At 38.6% G+C, this 17,723-nt stretch overlaps 1 pseudogene; it reads left to right on the top strand.

Moving 5' to 3' along the window:
- The first annotated feature begins 11,915 nt into the window (after positions 1-11,915).
- On the top strand, positions 11,916-16,150 carry LOC136182707 (small nuclear ribonucleoprotein Sm D1 pseudogene; annotated as a pseudogene).
- Positions 16,151-17,723: the final 1,573 nt, after the last annotated feature.

Consider the following 17,723-nt stretch of genomic DNA (forward strand, 5'->3'; position numbering starts at 1 on the left):
CGTGTCCTAAATTGATTAAACTCGGAGCTGAGTGGAGTTGTATGTGAAGGTTACATTAAGACAGGCTTTCCCAACCTTGGGGTTCAGACCACACATGGGTCGCAAATTCAAATGGGGTCCCCTGATATTTCTGATTATAATAAATATATCGTACCATTCTTCCTGAATTAAGCTACAAGATGTTAACCACTTTAACATAAATTACTGTGAGATGTATCCCATGCTAAAAACTAACAGACATGCAGTATCCCTGTCTCTCACATGGGTCCAGAATTCATTTCCAGCCGTGTTAATACACGCTCACCTGGCTGAACATATCTTGCACTGAGAAAAATAAAACACTCACTTTGTGCACAGATCTCATCCTGGCTTTTCTGCCTCCACAACAATATGAATATACAATATGAGTATGACTGAAATAGCCTTAATGTGGTCTAAAATGAATGCTGAATTGCTACACAGTAGAAAAAATTATCACATGATTAAAAAGACAAAAACTTTAGCAATGAGCTGTATGTGTTGTGGATGCCTGGGGTCCCCAGAGTTTCTACAGTCAAAGTGGGCCACGAGTGACAAAAGGTAGGGAACCACTTCATTAAGGGCTGGGATCAGGAAAGGTTAAGGTCAGGGTAAGGTTTAGGTCTAGACATGTAATATATAAAAGGTATTAAGAACACTATAGAATATTAAGAGAAGTCTCTTAAGTCTGTAAAATGTTACTCCTGACGCAAGATGAAACAACAGATTCTCATATTTTTTTAATCCATACTGTCTGAGCCGAAGCTAAGTGTACGAAAATGAAGACCTGTTGTTCTATAGATTATATTTTTGGAAATAATTGTTTTTTTTAAAGGCCAATTTCACTTAATTACAACCAAAATAGGTGTTTAATAAAAAAAAAATTAAACAGGAGCTTTGGGCTCATACTAGGACTGATTTGAAAAATGCATTTGTACTTATCTCAGCTGGTACTTAAAGTGCTGTAAGGGACATTATCAAATTCCACTGTGGATATAAAACAATTTAAAGCAATGCTTCTCCCACAATGGCCCACCAACAGATAAGTTCTTTAATTGGGTAGAAAATTCTGAAATATTCTCCTGAAATAAACTTTAGCGGAGTAATGATGTTTATATTTAAACTCTGTGTTCCTGGATATTCAAGATTCAGGACTCAGGATTCAACTTATTGTCACTTCAATAACATACTCTGAGCATACATGGAGCCAAATAACATTGTCCCCAAAACAATGCAGGAAAAATGCATTTAAAAAAAAAAAAAAAAAAAAGAGAAATAAAAGAACAAGACACATGAAAGTTAGAAACAGGACGCATGACATAAAAAGATGCAGCTTTCATCATGTTTGATTTTGCATTTTTATAACTCTCTGTCCCATAAATTGTGTATTACTGAACTGCATTCCTAATGGCGTTCGCTCTCTGGATTATGTCAAAAATGTATTTTTCAATAAAAGTAAAACTTATTTTATGAAGGCTGCTGTTCTAGAGTGTCATGGAAAAAGTTTTGGGTTTATTATGGGTGTTCAAAGAAGTCTAGGCTCCACATCCACACTCAGGCCCGTGGTTAATAAAAGGAAATAAAGAACACTTGGTTTTTGGTACAGGCGGCAAAAGATTACTGTTGAAATGTAATTTAAAAACTAAATATCTCAAATGTTTTATGTCACTGCTGAGTTTGACTTTTTTTAACATAGCCACACACGCTGGACAATGCTTCATTCACAGCTTTGACTTAAGATAATCTAGACTTTAGATATTGGGGGGGGGGTTAAGATCATTATTTAAAATGATATGCTTACCTACCTGTACCTGTATACATAAAGTATTCCAACACTTTTGTGACGTGACAGGCGCACTTCTTCATTTCATTTAAAAAACTTCGAGACTTTATTTTCTTTTTTAAGGCTGCAGCAATCTAAATGTCTGTGACTGTGTGCGATGTGAAAGTTACATGTAAAGACCTGATCACAAAGAATGATCACATTACCCTCTGGTTCCTTCACTTTGCTGAGAATAACAAGCTTTTTTTTAATCTCATTGTTTCTGCAACTTCACTGTTTCGATTTCGTCTAACCAACCTCATCAGTCCCAGACGCGGCAGTAATAAGGTTTGATCAAATCAGCAGACAAAGTCGAGTTGACACAGGGAGTCAGTTGAAAATAACACTGCATTTAGCAGCTAAGCAGAGGAACATTAGTTGTTGCAGTTTGGCTTTAAATTCCTCAACTTGTAGGTAGGTGTATCATCTCAATCAATAACAAGTCATTTCCTCCTCTACCGATCAGAAACATCCCAGACCTCAGAGGTTTAATATCACTCATTCTTAAATGTGCATGCTAAGAATAATGTGCTCTAATCTAAGATAAAGTGGCAGAATTAAAACCATGAAGATGCCATCAGGGGCTAATAGACCTGCTCAAACCTTCAGAAACACAGAGGTCCGCAGACAATTTTCCAACAGGCAGATTGTAATCCTATTACATCAGGCACTCTGCTCAGACAAATGAAATCATCTGCTGCTACTGGAGAGAGGCCAAGTTTACATAAATAAATTAAGAAACAGATTCACTTCCACCCCCTTCAGTGATTGCACCTGGATTCCCTAAACAGAAAAAACAGCCTCATTTCACTGATAAGGGCCTCTAAATAAATAGCAGTCAAATTGTGTTTAATTCAGAGGGGTCGGCTTGTTTTTGTCCTTTGAATTACTAAATTTTGAATTTGTAAATGTGACACGTGTCGTCACTGAATACTGATTTCAATACTTCAAAGTAAACACACACAAAATAAAAAAAAATACTGTTTAACCGTAAACCCAATGTTCATCTGTTCATTGTAATTTACAGATTAACACATCATTTACAAAATTGTTTTGCATGCAAGTTTCTCTGGGGTTCTTGTTTTTGTTTGTTTGAGGTTGTTGCTATATCACATTCACATAGCAACAGACTACAGAAGCTCTTCACAATGTTAAAAATCAGTGATTCCCCATCAGGGGGTGCCTGTGCCTTAGGGGGTCTCTGCTCTGCCACAGGGCACATGGAAAGATTCAACTGATTTGGAAGAGCAGCCTGTTTCAAAAGACACATTCACTTGAGGCAGCTGTAACACCTGAAAACTGCATGCTGTGGATAAGCATGCATGATAACTAAGGGGAGTCTATTGAGTTTACTTTGGCTAATGGCAATGTATGAAAGGGCTTCAATAAACTGTTTAATTAGCTCAAAGTAAAGTGGATGAACTAGAGAGCTAAGTAATGGACAAATGGCTGAAAGATTGAGCTAAATGATTTAATAAATGGTGAATGTTAACTAAGAAAAAGCTGCAAAAGCCTACTTTTCTAAAAGAGATTAACAAGTTCAGGACATTCAGGTCCTGACTTTTTCCAGAGCTGTATTTCACACATGTGGGAGGTTATCAGTGTTGACTCCAAATAATCTGTTGCTGGTTGGGAGGGTTGTTCAAGTAGCACGTGCAGGAGATGGAGGAGAATGAGTCTTCTGTGACTGTTAATATCACAAGAAGTACACCAACGTTTTCGCAAAGGTAGAAAATATTACACTGGAAACCGGGGCGAGTTGTAAAAGGTATAAAGAAGAACTCTGCTCAACATAAGCACCACAAATTCACCCACTGAAAAATGTCCTGCTTTTCACAACTCAGCACTCCCAGACTTCACAAAGACTTTTTACAACCAACAGGGAAAAAAAGTCTGATAAAACTTAGGGACAGATTCCAGATTCCAGATTTTTTAATGGCCCAACTGGCATGACGTTTGTGCCCCAACAAATAACACATTGTACATTAAAAAAAAAATTAAGCCTGTGCAACATATCACGGATTGCCTGACAAGGCAAACAGCCAATCACTGTTTGGGATTTTGGGGGCGGCCCTAGAGTGCCCAATCAGATTTCATCGTCCAGGACTACCCTCGAGATCCCCTGGAACCACTTCTGCTTAAAGATGGGGTTAACACATTAGGCTAATTGCTTTCAGAGTGCAACACGATTCTCAGAAGTGCAGTACTTGTGTGACAGGCATTTTAAAGAACTGGATTAATGGCTGAATGTATTTTGAACTAAAAGTAGTAAGTAAGTCAATGGTAAAAATAGTTTGCCAAAAGGAAAGAAAAGTAGTTGGAACAGATTTCTTTCCAAAGAAGAAACAAATGTTTGACATTGTAACATTATCCACTTTGTGGGATTTAATTGTGTTTAACAAATTCCTATTTAAAAAATAATGAATATAATAGATACAAACAGTGAGGGGGTTATTGAAGGGATCCTTGAATGAATGTGACAGGGCTGCAAGACATCACTAAAAAAGACCCATGGGGCTACCATGGTATTAGCACATGCCTACATTCATGACGCACATTTGTTAAGTATCACAGAGGGAGGACATAACAATGTCTGAAAGAGTTAATGAGCTTGATCTTCAAGGTAACAGCCTGTTTGACAGTGAGCTGCAGGAGCGAGACTCTTAAAGGGTGGATGGATGGGGCTGTTTGATCGCTTGTTATCCAGGTGCTCTGCTCCAAGGTCGCTGTGTTATTGCCTCCTGCCCAATTATATAAAGTCAATACCAAAGTGTTTTCACATCTGAATTCATTAGGCCTGGCAAGGACCCTTCCCTGCTGCTACAGTCGCTAAAGCTACACCATGGACATTCTGTGGCGTTGTTTAAACCACAGGGCCTGTACCCTGGCTGAGCGTTGTTCAAAGGCCTTGTGAGTCAGTGAACATCCCTTAATAGCAGGGTATGTTGTCTGCTTGGAGAAAAATAAACTTTATCCGTTTTTTTACTTTTCTCAACCTTTTTTAAGCAAAAGTGTCGCTCCAGCAGACTGAAGCCACATTATTTGTCTTTGATGGCTTGGGTATTTGTGTCTTAAGGATAACCCTTATTTCCTAAAATAGTCAGTTTAATTTCCCTGATTTTGTTAGATAGATGATAAATGGATGCAATTCTAATTTGAAATCGCTAAAAAGAAACGGATATTGTACCAAACATTTCATTGTACAAGCCGGAGAAATTACATGATAAATTAAAACCAGGAATTGAAATGAGGCCTTCATCGACACTGGAAGAATTCCCATTAGTGGCCAAGAAAATGAAAGCTCTTTTATCAAAGCTGAGGATGACAGCACTGTATCATTCATTTCAAGCAGCTGGATGGGCTTTTTCTCTCACATTAATGCTTATCTGTAGTTCTACAATGTGATACTTGAGAGTTTTTTTCCCCCTTTTTAATCTGATTATGAAGTGCAGCTGGGGAAGAATCACTTTCAACAATGAAGAAGAAAAACACACCTCCTATTGTAGTCCCTGTTTCCACTGAGAGATGGTTTTCTTGATATGAAAAGTGAATTTCATCACAACTGTAAACACAGCTCCAACTGAAGATCTGCTTTTTTTTTTTAATTCTTTGTCCTGCAACACGCAACTATGTCAAATTTGAAGTAATGATCCCAAGTGCATTACATTTTAATGGTGTTATTACAGCATACAAGTACAATTAGTTCATCAGCCAAAGGAGGGGATCATTTTCACAGGCTCAGCTCCATTTAATGACCATCTCAGGGATGCTGGCACAGCAGAATAAGATCATGAACCAGTGGACGACATTTAGAACCATAAACAGACACTTAGAAGTGTTGACTGTGTCGGCAAATTACCATTTTTGTAAAATGTTAAATAAAAAATGTCTGATTTAGAGTCACAATAACAGAACGTTTTAACTTTGATACCAAACCAACAAAAACAGAAGTCCTAGGCACCTGATATTGGGTAATTTCTTGTTTTCAATTATCAAAAAAGGCAGGCAAACTCTTGCACACTGTCTCAATTGCACAACAATTGGCAACCATTCAATACTGAAACATTGCCAATCTTTTTTGTGCAATTAAGACCGTGTGCAGGATTCTGCCTGCAATCTTTTTGATGGAGTCTTTCCTTTCCTATGCACCTGTTTTATGAAATAGATGTAAAAGTTTTGGTACTGATGTTGTATTGAAAAAGTAAGTATCGAACATGTTGACAACCTTAGAATACGGGCAGGATCACTCTTGTTTTTAATGTTCATTCTTTTCTACAGAGAGGTCGGCTTGATGCAGATGCTGCTGCTTTGTCACATGCAGTGATATCCTGTCATAAAATAGGGGACGTTGGTGGAGATCAGATGATGTATAGCTTCAGTCTCATCCACTCCACGACATCAATTATGCTTTGACAGTTTCACGGTTGTCAGGCCACCCATAATGATATCTGATGGGTCAACTTGAAACTGGACAGGTGAGATGGTATGTCATCCTGACATAAGGACAATGGGAGCAGCATGAGCGTTGATAGCAGGGACAAATTGATTCAGGGGCATTTTCCCAACATTTTAAGAAGGCATGAAGATCATCCTTAACATTAAAGGGCTATTTCAGGAATGATACATGTGTGAAAAAAACAAGCTTAGAAAGACAGAGGGATGTAGTGTGTGGAGTAAAATGTTTGCATAAAGAAAAGGAATGCATAGAGTTATACACCTGTCTGTCGTGAATGTGATGCTGTGGGTCGAGTTTGAGCATCTTGACAAAGCCTCAGACATTTTGAAATCAGTCATACACATCCCTGTAAGAGACTACGTCAATGCCTGAGTTGCCATGGCTGCATCAGAAGAATCCCTGATGGGTTTTTTTTTTCTCCCTACTGCTTTTAAGACAAGAGGCAAGACAGGAGACACTAATCAGACCCAAAGTTCCTCTATTACCACGAAGAGTCATGTATAGCCTTTGCTGCTGCCGCTGCCTTGTTCATGTCACTACTTAAAAATGATAAATGATTTTTGCGATGTATTAAATAAATTACCTTGAACGTTGCAAGACAAGGAGAGTGTAGATCTGTGGGTGGGAGCTGATAAAAGTGTCCTTGAGGTATTTTGTGCGAGGAAAAGAATTGCAGTGGATTAAAGCAAACTAGAGAACAGCAAATAGCTCTGCTTTGAGGCACAGAAGTGCTTCTCCTGATTTGCCTGCAGTCAGTCTTATAGATCATATATACAGTAACTTCTCCAGGAGCGTTGCTGTCGTTAATGCTTCTCTTCTTCATTCAGATAATGCTGCTTCATTCAGTTCTATTGTATTGTTAAGTGGAAGGTGATCATTTTTTCATTGTCTACTTGATAGTGAAAAAAATAACACCCTTCATTCATCTCTTCATTTCTTTGTTGTTTTTTCTCAAGCATTGTCTAATAGCTCTTTAAGTTCATATTAATGTTTTGATGGAAACATGACAAAAACAAGGAAATATTCAAAACGATTCTATTCTTGAAATAATGATTATCCCCTTTGTTCCTTAATAAGTTTGTGTTGCTTTGGTCTAATGTCTGGATTTCTCGCCTACAGTTTGAAGAGGAAACATTCCCTCCGGTTAGCTGGAGGAGAGCCATAAGAACATCTGTTATCACAACTGTGTGCCCTCGTCTCGTGGAGATCCTTATAACCGTACCTGATAAACTGGGCTCTCTATTGTCTCATGTGGACTCTGGGTTTGTCTTCAGTTCAGTGCGAGGTCTGGTCTCGCACTTTACTTTGAAAAGCAGGTGGTCATATTGAACAGAACTTTATCAGAACAAAGATAAAAGCGTCAGCCTTTAAATCATCAATTAAAGTGACTGCATTCAGACACATAGTTCTATGGATTATTTATCTGATATTTGTTTCCATTGTGTGAGATTTGTCTCTTGATTCTATGTTTTAGGCTCTGGATCTAGTGTTATGATTGCTATTTTAATTTGAATACACTCCTGTCATCCTGGTGTGCGTTAAACTCATAGACTGTAAATATGAATGGATGAAGCCTGAGTGACATCACCCATCTGTTACAGCAGGAGGCTCCAGAGGCTCATCGGAAGCAGCCACCATGTTGGAAATCCTGCCTCAACCTAACGTTCAGTCAACCTAATGACAGGCTGAGAGCTGCAGCTGAGGCGGGTCTCATGACAAACCGCCACATCGCACCTACCTGTCAATCATGTCAGCTACACGCCTAACTATGGATAACACGTATCGTTCGTGAAATCAAAACGGATGTGTTATATAAACAAAAAATCAGCCCTCGTACAGTGTGTGCTCATGGGGACAATAACTAATCACACCTATATCATTAATTGTACCAGACTGTAAACATTTTAATTTCTGCTGTAAAAACTGCTTTTTTGAATGGGTGTGTATGTGACTTAGGGGGCTCCTGGAGCCAGCCTCAAGTGGACACATGAAGAACTGCAGGATTTTGCACTTCCACATTGGCTTCATTTTTCAACACCGGAGGTTGCCGCTTGGTTAAACTACAATAAGCAGCCCATGATTCATTATTAAAAAAAACTGAATGGCAACCTTTGACTTTCAAACCCCATATATTTTGATTTCATTTTTTTAAAGTTATTTAACATTTAGTCATCTTGTAGAAAGCTTCCTGAAGGCACATTGATTTTAATACAAATCATTGAAAACAAAATTAATTTATCACTGCAATTCATTCAACCCATTACCAGCACCTACAACCTTGTAAGTTTTTTTATTTAACGCACAGTGGGTCATGAACATGTCAATCTGTGGTATTTTTCTTTCTTTAGAGTTGTTAATTAAAGGGGGCAATACAATTCAATAATATGGGAATCATTTTCCCAATAAAACATTTATGTTCTAATGTTGGTTTTTTTTATTTCTCATTCTTTAAAAGCCCTGGAAAAGCTTTCTTCAATCAGTTGTTCCTGATTTCTTTTTCTGACTATAATTATATGCTGTGATAGGAAACTGCCAGGAACATAAATGGTTCCAAAGCATTACCAATTTTCTTACATAAATTACACCACATTAAAAGCATCCGTCAGATAGCCACGCAGTAAAAATGCACAAACCGCTTTCCTTTTTTTCTTTTAAATTTTATACACTTCACTCCTAAAAAGCTAAAACCCAGACTCCCTCTTTGGTTACTTAATTTGTTAAAATTAGTATTAAAGGAGGATTTATACATTAATATGCCACATGTAAGGCCATTTTCTTTGCTCAAAAGTACTTAATAATCAAAGCTATATTTAGAAATGAGATGTTTTATAAATGTATTGCATCAAGGCCTTTTGCTTTAAACCTCCGTCACGACCAGCAGCCACAGTTTCAAGTCATGTTTGTTGTTAAAGAAACACCCACTCACATACGTACACACACCCACACAAACACATGCGCAGATACACAAACAATCACAAATAAACAGGCTCAGCAAACCAAACACATTTCCCTGGGAAGGAAATCCACAAACACACACAAACAGCTGACATGTGTCTCTCGGTGGGTCTTCCTCGTGATGAAATCAGTCCAAACACACTGTCACACACTTCCCTCTGCTCCCCCTGCCTTCACTGTACTGTTTAACATTCAGGCACTGAGGACAGCACTTCAGCACCATGGACAGAGGAAGTCAAGGAAGTGTTCAAGGTCCATTCAAAGAGACTGACTCCTGCAAAGAGGCTCAAATGGGTGGTTATGGGATACACTGAGAGATGGGATTCACTTACGCTCCAATGAGCTGTGTGTCCTCTCCATTAAGGTCAATAAACTTCTGGTCAGCGCTGGGTCTCTTCCCAGATCCATTAAGTCCTTATAGCCAAATACAAACCTAAATCCACAACAGCCTTTAAACTATTTCATTTAAAATGTGAGCAAATCAAAGGAAGTATCTAAAACGTCTCAAATATTAGTATCAATTCAATACCAACATATTGTCATGGAAAAAAATCAAGGAAACACTTTATTTATTTTTCCTTTTCACTGCACGTGTGGACCTTTAAATACTCATGTTCATCGTGTTTCGGCATCAAGCATTCATCAGGAAGTCAAACAGATGAAAAGAAACAGCGAGCCATTTAAAGTGGTTCTTCAAAAATCTGAATTTCCAACAGGAGCTGGAGTTGTGGCCTGCAGAGGGTGCGTACACCTTTTTGACCCAAATACTATTACCAGTAAGTGTCTGTAAGCGGATCCTGAGTTTGAAATGGACGTGGTTACACTATTTTCCCAAAAAATATTTCGCAATCCAAAGCAAAAGTCATACAGCAGCTTTTTGGTTAAACCCCACTTAAACGTCGCTTTAGCCATGTACCAACGGTCACTGGGTGTAAAGTATCAACGTGCTTTGTTCATTTTCTACTGAACAGAAGTATCATTTTACCATTTTTTTTGTGTTGGCAGGAAATGTTTAGCTTTATCATGACGTAGCACAACCTTCAGGATAGATTTATCATTTTGCATTGAACTCACTGCTTTGAATACAAACATAAGCCTCTAAGATAACGATAGATGTGCAAGTTAGTCGCCAACTAAAACATTTTGTAATTTACCATTTAGTGAAAAAATTAGATTAATCATTTTCAGATAACATTACTACCTCCACTTACTCTGCCAACTCTGACATAATGTTTAGGGCTAAACAACAATGATGGATACTTTGCAAATGTTGTGGGCGGTGAATTGGATCAAAATTCGATCAGCCACGCCCCTCCCACATGTCTTGTGGTCTCAACAGCCAAAAAAAGCCTCTTTGACTTGGATTACTAAAGTTTAAGAATATTCTTTTCAATCAAACTTTAGTGGAAGTTTAACGACACTCCCAGCTTTGATGTTTACTGTTTCATGACAGTTTGTAAGCGGTTTTAAGATCCCCCAATGTTTCTTTTTTTATCCTATCTGGGTTTTGATTGGGTGTAAACAAAATATGAGAAAGACCTGAAAGAATGTTTTTTTTAAAAAGCCCAAGATATATATTTGCTAAATCAATAAGTAAAGAAGTTGAGTGGATTCCCCATCTCCAATAAAATTGTATTTTTAAAACATCTCATTTGCTCTGGAGTTCACCGAATACATTTTCATTCACTCTCCTCAACGTGTTATTAATGCACAAGTGAAACACCCTCAAGGAATCAGAGAGGGCACGACCATATCTTAGATGAGAAAAGAGAGAGAGAGAAAAAAAGTTGCAATAAAACCAGAAGTAAATCCCTCTGATGCCATTTGGCAGGCGGCTGCTTGATATACCTCAGGCTGGATATTAAAAATCTCAGATGGGCTGTCCAACTGACAACTTAATCCATTTAGAGTCACTGAGTAAGCAGCAGGAAGCTGAGTCTGGGTCAGCGTACACAGAGGTCTGTCATTTCTCACACCAGCTACAATAAGTTGATCTCTGGTAATCTATTCTGCACGCTTAGAGTCAGGTGAAAACAGCAGGAGGGCGGCGGGGAAATCATATCATCCAGTTTCGATATCTTGATGATTAAAAGGTGTCACCGCATGAAAAGCCCACTCAGCCCACTGAGGCGCCACAAGTACTCAAAGAGAAGAAGAAAATGTGCCTTATACGTTCTTCCATTAAAATAAAAAAAGACTGTGAGGACAGAGCTTCTTTGATGTGGGAATCCTTGAATTGTGAAGAGTGGAGGATAATGACCTTTTGAAAACGGAGCACTTCAACGTGTTAATTAATGAAGTCGTGTTTTAAGGTGCAGCAAGGTTGGCTGGAGGCAGGGCGGTCAGTGACTTTGCTGTTTTCATCAGCACAGAAAATAAGGAAGAAACATGATGCTAAGAGCCACACAGTGGTGGGTGTGTTTTGAAGTTGTGAAGCAAACTTACAAAAGTGAAAGAATAAGAGAAGGGTGAAGAAACAGAGGTGAAAGGCGATGCAGAGGCTGGAATGTGCTTCATTATGTAACGTAGATGATATGTATATAGCTGAGATGTACTTCCAATGTGCATCCTCACAATGTGCTGATATCAGACACTTCTGGAAGTTGATTATCAGTCATATGTTGTGTACTTTTAAAACAAAAGAATAGACTATCTGATAATGTTAGCTAATAGCTACATTTGATAGCTAAGTAACCTGGTAAACAATACTGATACAGAGCTCATCTATAACTGTTTATCCTGTGAATATAAATGTTTTTTTTTGTAATCAGGCTGAATGAACTCTTTTAACCTTTAGGGTAGCCTGTTGTTTTACATTTTGGGAATACAATTAAAACAGCACAAAGTATTTCTAGCTAAATGTTAGATGTGACAAGGTGTTGTATTCTTGTGTTAGCGGCTTGTTAGCCTAGCTTGGTTTAGCATGAAGGGTAAAAATGCCTGATTTAAATGAAATAAAGCAGCAGTTTGTCACAATCTCAACTTGTCACTTGAGGAGGATTATTCTCTTCAATCCGTCACCATCATGGAGCTTGTCAGGTTTTTGTTGAAAGTCAGCCATGAGACGGTTACCGTTGACCAGAAATAATGGCACCCAGGTCCTCTGCACTATCACACGTGCTGATTTGAGCATGAAAATGACCCTGAAAAACAGGGAGCCCACTCAGATAGAATCACTGAGTATCCGTGGTAACAACATCTGCTACTTCATTCTTCCCGACAGCCTGACACTTTGCTGGTTGACAGCGAGCCAAAGAGCAAGTCCAAGAAGAGGGGAGCAGTGGCTGGACGAGAACGAGGCAGAGGATGAGGGCGTGGAAGAGGAAGGGGACGAGGCCAGGGCGGGCTAAGGAGATGATCATTGGCTGGCCAACACCCAACTATTTATACACGTTCTTTTTTTTTCTTCTTTCCTCAGAGGGAACACTTTGTGAATTTTCTGTGTGTTTTTTTTTTTCCAGTTTTCTTTGTCTTATTTTGTAAATTAAAATCCTCATTAAGGGTGTAAACTGTAGGGTAGGTGATTTATTTTGGATTCGCTATTTAAATATATTTTTGCACACACTCTGCAGGCGCTCTAATAACACAAAAGAGTCTTCTATGAGCTAAAAAAGCTAGCTGCACAAGAATGAATAAAAATGAAAACAATACACAGCCCATCTCTACCCAGTGCTTTCTCGTGGACTTTGTCTTGCAATTTAAGCAAAGCAGAGCATCTTTGTTTGTTTTTTTAGGAGGCGTGGCTTTATCATTTATCACTACCCTTGCTGGGGTTCTTTTAAGTTATCTGCTCCGGGTTTAACTCTTTCCCAGTCTTGGTGCAAAGCTAAGCTAATGTGTCAAATATTAGCTCGACTGGTTCTCCAGGTTCCTCATGCCAGGACTGACCTAGGGAAAACTGCTTTTAGCGTTAGTGCTCCAAACTCTTGGAATATTTTACAACAGGACCTGAAATTGAGCACTTTTATCCCTTTTGGACACTTTAGAAATGCTCTTCTTAACCGCCCAATACCTGACTGTAACTGTTATATTTGATATTTTAGTTTGTAGTTTATATATGTTATTGTTGTTATTGCTCTTATGTTGTTTTTATTTCCTGTGGTAGCTTAAACTCATTTTTGTTTCACTCATTTTGTTTTTTTGTTTCACTTGTCATTTATGTATGTATTCTGTGCATCATTGTAAATGAGGATCGCCGTCAATGAGCTCTCCGAGAACTTGAATAAAGGTTGATGATGATTAGCTAATTAGCTAATATAGCAAACCTCTCATAACTCTAAGAGGGCGTCCTCCCAATGAAGGTTAGAAGAGTTAGAAAAGACATTTCCAGCGACAGTTTTTCATCGTTGAGAGAAAATCGTTCTGAGAATCGCTGTTTTAAACTTTCAGAACCCAATGTTTGAATCAGAGAATTACAACGACCATTTCTCGTTAGGATTTTCCTCATGACTTGGGAGGCGCATGAGAGCTGTTGTGTAATTTTTAGGAGACTCACGACGCACGACTCAAAGTTTGTCTGTTGATCCTTCGAATATCAAACCCTGCAGACGGAGCTCTCATACAGTTGGTGCTGTTAGCTTACAGTGACTCATGTATTGACAGAAGCATTTACACTCCATTTATTTAAGCTGTTTTAAAGAAATATCAATTCTGACAGGTGTCAATGTGGGTGTCTACTGCCTGTATCTCAGAGGAAGAGAGAGAGGGGAAGGGGGAAGGGGGACGGGGGTGGAGGGTGGAGTGGATGGAGTGGGTGAAGGTCTCTTGTCTCTTGTCCCTCTTGGATTGGTTCCTGATCAGATCACATTTTGGACTGGGCTTCATGGGCTTCTACTTCAATACTGCCATCTTCTGGACAAATGTGCACATTGTACTTTTCATTATATTCAGACATGTGTCTTTATGTGTTTATGTTTCACTCCCCTCTGATTAGCCCTGCAGTGAGACTGTGTTTCTAAGATGTCTGATAGATACGGAGTGTACGCTTAAATGTCCTCCTGCAAAGCTACAGTACTTACAAGTAATCACATGAGTAAAAGAGGGAAGAAAACGTTGTTAAATGTTTAGAAAAGTGCATGTCTTTATTCTGATTGTTACTTTGTTACTTGTCAGTATTTTAGATAGCCATTTCAAATATATTGATGTTTCCTCAGAAGTGTTTCCTCTGCATCCTTCAAAGATTGTTCGCTTCTGTAAATAACTAATAGGGACTCACTTTGATTTAAAAAAAAAAAAAAAAAACATCATCATCATTGTAGTCTAAATATTGGGAGATTATTTAATAGCTTCACTGTAAACCACATTTGCCAGTGCAAAGCATGTTTAAGTCTGGAGCGTGATTACAGATAAATATGGTGAATAGAAATCTAATTTTTATAGACAGTACAGGTCAAGTTCATTTATTTATCTGCAGTTGTGCTGAAACAAATGTAAACACACAAAGCTTGGTAAATGTTATGGGGACATTCAAATAAGGAAGAAAATATGTAAATGTTGTACATAATAGAGTATTATGTGTATATATTAATATATGACAGGCAGGGACAGCCTCTGAAAATGAGTCGTCATTTTTAGAATATTTCTGAGATATTGTGGACATTTCAGCTTCTTTAAACTGTTGGCCATAATAATATGAATCCCTCTTTTGTAAAGTTTTGTATAGTATTTAAAGTTTATTTCTGTTCAATATAAATGAAACAATTCTACTGTGTAATTGTTATTAGCAGACTGTGTAAAGGATGGTGTCTGCTTTCTGTCTGTGTTTCAGTGTTCAGGACAGAAACTTCTCACTCAGCCTGTACTAATAAAAAGTATACAGAGAAAGGATGAAGGAAGAATGTGAAATAAATATCATTAAATGGTTTTATTTAAAAAGGTATACAATGCCAGGTTAAGTGGTACAGTTTGAGTTTAGAGCACTTGTTCATGAACTCTATTTTAATCCCATCTTATTTTTTATTTCCTTCAATAAAAATGTGATTACCACCACATCTCCATCCAGTGGTGTTCTGTTTGCAGTTTTATATATTTAGACACCTTTTGTTAAAACTGAAGCTGAAGCATAAGCTGACTCACGTGATCCTAGTGAGCGTACAGAGCTTTTAAATGAGCTGTTATTTTTCTGTGTTTCACCCACTCTGCCTTACTTACCCCTGAGTGTTTTCAGTCCACCCACAGTGGTATATGAGTGTATCCCCATGAGTTACCCTGACTAAACCTCCCTAATGTGTTTACGTTACAACAAGTGAGACATTATAGTGCGATGAAGTGCATTAAAGCTGGCCTGAATAGACCATAACACATCTGAGGCTCTGGGTTCAACACACTTTGGGAGTACTACAGGACCGGTTCTAGGAGGGTGCCAAAGGTTTCATTGCACCCTCGTTTTAAATGTATGCACCCTCAATTGAATGGACGCAAAAAATAATCAATATTTTTTTCTTTACGATAAGATATCAAGACTTTCAAATGACAACATCGACTCAGATCGTGTTTTATGATGTGATGGTCATGACAGGTGCAAGTGACCTGTCTGTTCACGGGGGACCACATGAGGGACCCAGAACACCTACGCTAGTTTTAATTGATCTTGCCGGTCACTGTAGCTGCCACCCCTTTAATCTCAGATGCAACCTAAGTCATTTTGTTCTAGAAGAAGGCCTGGAGTACTAATGTTTAAAAGGAAAGTCAGAAGCCATTTAAATTAAAAAGTGGTTCTGCAGCAGAACCAGGAAGTGTATCTTTGACTTAATTTGAGATCACCACTCACTAGTGTGTCCACTCTGCTAGGTGAGAGCTGATCTGGAACCAGCTGATCCCTGCTCCTCCTGCTGGAGGATGTGTGAAACAACCCAAGCTCTCTCCAGCACAATGGCCAAGGTCCTGCTCCAGTGTTCCCTGGACTGTCCAAAATCTGTCAAATGAGAAAACATGTAGACATCACACCAGCATTAAGTGTGCGTCTTTAAACTCAGGGTTTAGTTTTCTCTGAATGTAATACTTTCACTGTAGTTTTAAAACAATGGCCTTGTACTAGGGGGGTATTCAATAATAAGAATAAAAAAGATGATGATGATAATTAGTTAATTTGGTATAGCACCTTTCAAAGGTCTCAAAGTGCTTGACAAAATGTACATGTACAAATACATCAGATTATAGCTTTTTCAAAACATCAATATTAGTAGCTGTATTGTGACACGAAGCGAGGGACCACAAGTAGACCCTGGTCAGAAGACCTGAGGGGTCTATTGTGAATGGATGGAGCAGGTCCAAAATAAAAGCAGGTGTCTAAACCAGATTAAGGACTTAATATGTATTCAGGCTCTCATTGGAAGCCCACACAGGGAGAATAAAACTGGTGTAATATGAGATGACCTGCTGGACCTTGTAAACAATCTTGTACAATAACTAAAGAAATGTTAATGAACATTTTCACCTGATAAAATCCATAGAAGTTTTACCTCTGCTGTTTTTTTTTAAGAACCATACAGTTTTTAGTATCTATTTGACAAACAAAAAGTGGCATTGCACTTTTGGAAGAATTTAGATGATTTGTTGTGTCTCAGTAAAAGTTAATATTTTAAATTGTTTAAATTGATAAAAGTTTTACTTTGAAGGAGCTCACCAGACGGTTACGTCGGCTTTGAAGGTAAAGTTGGTGGCTGCCAGAAAGAGCATTAAAAATGTCGGTGCACGATGCCCTCTAGTGTCCACAGGTTGTAACTACATCACTGGTAACCCCGCTGTGGGCTGTAGGACTGCCCTGAAGGCTGGTGGAGCTGCCATGAATGTTTTTATTTAATGAGATCCTCAAACTAACTCACTCCCCTTAAAATCAGAGGTGGAAAACGCTTTGATTTGTGTTCTGAATGTTTAGTAGAATAAAGTGTTGTAGTTACACATAGTGATCACTTGAGGGCAGTGGACATCCATAACTGATGCTCTTAGTCAACCAGCCACAGTTTGTTACCAAACAGAGAGAAAAACATCCGAAACTGGAACAAGGGACTCACCAAGCACCTGCAAGTAGAGCAGGGATGGGCAACTTAGGTCACAGTAAAGGGCCGCATTCATTTAATTCTCACTGCCAGGGGGCCAAATTGTGGGATACAAAAACAATAACAGTCAATTATGTCTCAAATTTAACTCAACATATACCAGTGATCTAATATTATTATGGACATATTTCTGGGTTTTATGATTTCATGGCAGATTTTGTCATGTTTTCTTCATGTTTTGATGAATAAAAATTGACCTGAGGGCCACATTGAGGGTTGACGAGGGCCGCATGTGGCCCCCGGGCCGCCAGTTGCCCACCCCTGAAGTAGCTCGTGAGCAGTAGAGATTACAGACATAACTTGCACAATAATAATCGGATCTGGTGACCATGTAAACAATCGATTCCGATACAGACCTTCAAAATAAAGTCGTACTCACCGTGACGAAACCTGTGCTTCCCACCGTTCCGTCGAC

Source organism: Labrus bergylta, chromosome 2, assembly GCF_963930695.1.
Source record: "Labrus bergylta chromosome 2, fLabBer1.1, whole genome shotgun sequence".
In the NCBI taxonomy this organism is placed as follows: Eukaryota; Metazoa; Chordata; class Actinopteri; order Labriformes; family Labridae; genus Labrus; species Labrus bergylta.